The sequence below is a fragment of the Diuraphis noxia genome, unplaced genomic scaffold, assembly GCF_037042655.1.
Source record: "Diuraphis noxia isolate RWA-SAM2 unplaced genomic scaffold, SU_Dnox_SAM2 contig0001, whole genome shotgun sequence".
Taxonomy (NCBI): Eukaryota; Metazoa; Arthropoda; class Insecta; order Hemiptera; family Aphididae; genus Diuraphis; species Diuraphis noxia.
This window is the reverse complement of record NW_028301711.1, coordinates 97530535-97536534: the sequence shown is the minus strand read 5'-3', so window position 1 is coordinate 97536534 and position 6000 is coordinate 97530535.

Below are 6000 nucleotides of genomic sequence, written 5' to 3'. Positions count from 1 at the left end.
TTATTAATAGGCTTATCGCTTTTTCTGTCACTACCTCAAACCGGTCTAGGAATATGTTATTCGCCGTCAGTAGTAATAATATAAAATTAATTCATACAACGCTACCTACCGGCAGCTAACATAATTAAAATTGTAGTCGCCGAAAATCCCTATAGCATGGTATATCTGTCTATTCTATAATCAATGCTTATACTAATAGACGGGCAATAGTAGCAGTTCGAACGATAGGACGAAAGGGCGCTGCTGGCGGTACACCGTGTACTGCGCACATGCGCTTTAATGAGTATAATATTTTTAAAACCGTACCCGACGTAAAGTACGATAAAATACTATGTATTCTATACCATAGACCTATTAACTAAGTTAGTAGGTACTAAACTAGTATAATAGGTCTATAAAATGAACTCTATTACATTTGATGGATCACATACAAATCTTAGCATGTGTACTAAATTGGGAGCAAATTTTAAATTGAGTAATCCATCAAAACACATCAAAAAAACTCTGAAGAACCAGTTTTTATATTTTATGACCCCTGTCACATGATAAAATTGATACGTAATACCTTAGGAGATAAAAAAATTCTATTTAATAGCAAAAGAGAAAAAATTGAATGGAATTTTATTAAAGAATTGTATTATAAAGAAAAAGAAGAAGGTCTAAAAGCTGCAACTAAATTATCTCATAAACATATTTATTACTTTAATGAGAAAATGAATGTTAGGCTAGCTACTCAGTTATTAAGTAATAGTGTTAGTAAAGGTTTATTATTTTGTCAGTCATTAGATTCAAAATTTAATAACTCTGAGCCAACCGCAGAATTTTGCCAATTTATGAATGATGCATTTGACATACTTAATTGCCGTTCAAAATATTCAAAATCTCCTTACAATAGGGCTTTAAGCTTAGAAACATATGATAATTATGCAAATTTCATAAAACAGTTTGAGGAGTATGGCTCAAAGCATGTAGATGGGACCAGAGTTGTTGATTCACTGAGAAAAACTGGTTTTGTTGGTATAGTATGGGCTCTGAAAAATGTATTAAATTATTATAACTTTACTAGCTGAACCCGTGCACTTCGTAGCCCGTTAAAAATCCTATCTCTTTTATGGTCCATAGTTCACATTGTGTGTGGTAAATTCATTTCATGTGATGATGCTAGCAGTATATTTTTATACATAATGATAGATAGTGGTTAAAATATATTATAATCTTACAACGATATTCAATTTCGTATATCATTATGTAATTTTCTTCGTTTTTTCAATATAATGTTGACAATTTAAATATTCAATTCAATGATATTTAGGCATAACACTTTCTAACTTAGCATATCTTCTGCCCATATGTCTAATAAAATTCTGTACCAAATTTTGTCGCAATCGGTCCAGCTGTTTAAAGTTTAAGAATGTATATAGGACTAACAGAAAAATATATATAACTATCACTAATAACACAGAACAATTAATAACCGCTTATAATAACCGTCACTAAAGCAACCATTGGGGCTAGTTCACATGAGAGGCGTTAAACGCGCGTTTTTAGTCAGTGTTCACATGAATTACAGATTTTACGCGTTAAGCGCGCGTATAGTATAGTCGTATATAGTATATAGTTATACTATATAACTGTAGTCAGTCGTGTTTTTCATTCCGGCGAAGATGGACGTAGCAGAAGCTGTATGTTTATGGACCTTATATAGACGAATGCAGCGTCGTAGGCAGAGAAATAGGAAATACTGGGTTCATCCTATTTTAAAAAACAGACTAAGTACAAGCTTGTACATCACGCTGTATCCAAGTTTGAGAAATCATGAACTAAATTTTTTTAACTATTTTCGGATGTCGATTAAATCTTTTGATGACTTGTTGGAGCAAATCAAACAAGAAATTGTGGCTGACGAAAATGCAATTAGATATTGTATTTCACCAGGAGAAAAGCTCATAATTACTTTGAGGTATGTTAATTTATTTATTTTAATAACAAGAACATAACATTACAGCATAATATAAGATAACAAGTGTAACATTTTTACTAACGAATATTTATTATAATAAATAATATTTATTATTATATTTATATCTTAATACATAATATTTTAAAGAACCCTTTGCATACATTATATAATACAATTATTGATAAGTAAATTTTAGTCAAATAAATCAAGTATAGACTGTGCACTGTCTGTTTCACTAACATTTGTTGGCGTTGGTGATGGTGCAGGTGCAGAAGTATTTAGTTGTTTACTTTTATCAGCAAAATTGTGATCATAATGATACCCTTGTGTTGTGGTGTTGTGTGGCGTAGAATTATAACCATAATTTGGATATCCAAAGTTACTTGGCCGATATTGTTGTCCATACATAGCATGTTGATATCCATCAGATGATGATGTCTGATTTTGTAAAATTAAATTGTACATATCAATTTTAAGTTTGAGACGTTTGTCTTCAGGAACTTTTTTAATTTCTTTAACTAGTGATAAACAAAATAGTTTATCTTCATCATCCTCATCTTTTTTTTCGGGAACATATCGTTGAGCCATACTTTTTTCCAATATGTTTGCGAAATGTTCATCTGCTGGATGTAATTTTATTTTTTTTTTGTTTTTACGACAATCTTCTTTAGGACTTTTAAAATTGTCATCTACATCATTTACGTTGTTAGAATTTTTAGTTATTTTTACATTTTCATCATCAGTTGAAAAACTGCTTTCAGTTACGTTATTTTCTACTGACCCTTGCAGAAACCGTAATCTTTCAAAATGTAAGTAAGTAGATTTGTTCGATCTTCCTGAACCTGATTTCACCATTTTACATTTTTTGGCTTCTCTTACATAATTGTCTCGTAAGCTTTTCCACTTTTTTTGTAAAGTTAATCCTAAATAAAATAATATAGTTATAATTATATAATTAGGCATAAGTTTTGAAGAAAAAAATTAAAAATGGTGAGGAAGGAACTAAACTGCATTTGTTCCTAATTATTTTATAATTAAAAAATAGGTTATAAAAATATAAAAATAATATGGTTTTTACAGATACCTAGCAAGTGGATGTTCCATTAGTGAATTACATTATGAGTATTTGATGGGGAAAAGTACTGCTGCTGCTATAATCTACCAAGTATGTAAAGTAATTTGGAGAAAATTAAAAAATATTGTGATTTCTCAACCCACAAAGGAAAAATGGTTAGAAATTTCCAAAGGATTTGAACAAAATGCCAAGTTCCCTAATTGCATTGGGGCACTTGATGGCAAACATATACGTTTGATACACCCTCCAAATTCAGGGTCACTTTATTATAACTATAAACATTTTTTTTCGCTAGTATTAATGGCATTGTGTGACTCTAATTATTGTTTTATTTGGGTGGATATTGGGGCATACGGAAAGAATAGCGATTCTGGGATTTTTAAAGAATCATCTTTGTATACTAAGCTCATTGAAAAAACTTTGAATATTCCTGAACCAAGACCTATTATAGACAACGATGAAATCAAATTGCCATACGTCATAGTTGCTGATGAAGCGTTTGGTATGCTAGAAAACTTGATGAGACCATTTGGTGGAAATTTATTATCGCACGAAAAAAAAATTTATAATTACCGACATACTTTAGCACGACGATATATAGAATGTACCTTTGGCATTATGAGCAATAAATGGCGTATATTGCATAGACCATTAGATGTGAATATTGAATTTGCACAAGATATTGTTAAAGCTATTTGTGTACTTCACAACTACGTCAGAATAAGAGATGGAAATAGTTATGAAGAAACGTTATTTACAGCACCCCTATCAAATTTAACAAGTTCTACTACTGGACGTGCTATACGAGTAGCAGAAAATGTTAGAGTTAAATTTATGAATTATTTTAATAACGAAGGAAGTATAGAATGGCAAAACCGCATGATATAAATTGTAAAAATGTAGTATTAAAAAATAATGTAATATTTTTAGTTTTTATTGTAAAATATTAATAAGAACATAATATTATAATTTACATTATATTGTATTCATTATTAAAATATGCATTTGTTTATGAGTTAAAGTAATAAAGTAATAAAAAATAAGTAATAAAAATAAAGTAATACATACCAAGAACTTTCTTTTTTTCCTCTGTACAACCTTCTTCAGAAAAAATTAGTACTATTTCTTCCCAGGCATTTCTTTTTATTATTTTATTTGAATAATCACGACTGGTCATGTCCCAGATCGAGGTCCTTTTTTCGATTTCATCGATGAAAAATTCAGTATTGAATTCTTCCATTGTACGAGTAGACGAAAAACGACGTAACGCCTTGAAAAACGCGTTGCAACTGAACACGTCAATGCAAACCTGTACAATGTTCAAACGCGCGTCAACTTGGGCTGACGCGCGTTGACAGGGTTTTTGCGTTATCGCTGCGTTGAACGCGCGTCGCCATCCAACGCGCGTTACCATGTGTACAGTTAACAGCTATTAATAGTAATTGTAAACGCCTCTCATGTGAACCTAGCCTTTAATTAAGTTGCAGGGTAGGGCAGCGCAGAACTGCTCCTACGTCAGTCTGCGTTGCACAGTGTTTATGACACAGTTTCCTGCGAATGTGTAGCGCAGTTTTTGAACTTTTTCGACTTTGAATTCAAATTTTTTGTATTAGGTAAGCTTTATATTATGGAAGAAAAACTGATTGAAGCAGTTCGACAATACAGTGTCTTATATGACACTAGCCATCCTGACTACATGAAGGCAAAATTGAAAAATAATATATGGGAAAATATTGCTAATGAATTGAAATTTAAAAATGGTAAGAATATATAAATATAAATAAATTAAATAAATAAATATAAATTTATTATATTATATTATATTATATTATATTTATTTTACTGTTATAGGTTAGGTATAATAAGATTTAATAAAGGTTAATAAGGCATAATCTATAAATACTATCAAAGTATCGCCGGCCCTGTATTTGATAATAATACACTGTTATACATTACAATAATATTATATCGTATACTTAACACTCACTAGTTATTTAAATAACTGAATTGATGACTACTTTTTACATATTTTCTTATCGTAAATTTAATTTTATTACACCAACTAGAAATATTATTATAACGATTCAAGACAATATATAAATAGATGGATATACGAATTAAATATAACACAAATAAACATTTTTCACAAAATTTATATTTATTTTACATGTTATGTCCAAAATTAGTTAGTATTTACCGCTAAAAACACTATCTTTTTGCCAAGGTACGCTTCCTACAGTATTGAAATAATCTGTAAACTTTTTTCTCACCAAAAAAGCACTTGACCCACTTCTACTGTTATTGTTACTTAATGGCAGTAATTGATTGTCTGGCATTATATCATATTCGCCTTGCACATAATTTGAAATTGTTATTTCGTTTCTTAAATAATTATGTAATACACAAGCTGCCTTAATTACATTATCCACACTTTCAATTTTAATTTCGAATGGTTTTCTAAAAACTCGAAATCGTGAAGCTAATATGCCAAAAGTGCATTCGACAGTTTGTCGCGCTCGCGAAAGTCTATAGTTGAAAATTTTATTTTCAAAATTTACCGTTATGTTTCTCTTTGGATAAGGTCGCATGATATTATCACATAACGGAAATGCTTCATCTGCTACAAATACGAATGGTAACGTTTGATTATAATCGGGTAAAGATGCAGGTTGTGGAAGTTGTAAAGTTTGTTTATTCATTTTTCTTGCCAAAGCACCGCTAGAAAAGATATTCGAATCGCTATGTCTTCCCATAGATCCGATATCAACACTTATGAATTTGTAGTGAGCGTCGACAAGAGCCATTAAAACCACAGAAAAGGTATGTTTATAATTGTAAAACGACGAACCACTGTTGGGTGGTTTCTTAATTAAGATATGCTTGCCATCCAATGCACCAAAGCAGTGTGGAAATTGCCATATCTGTTCGAAATCTTTAGGTATCAATTTCCACATTTCCATTGTGG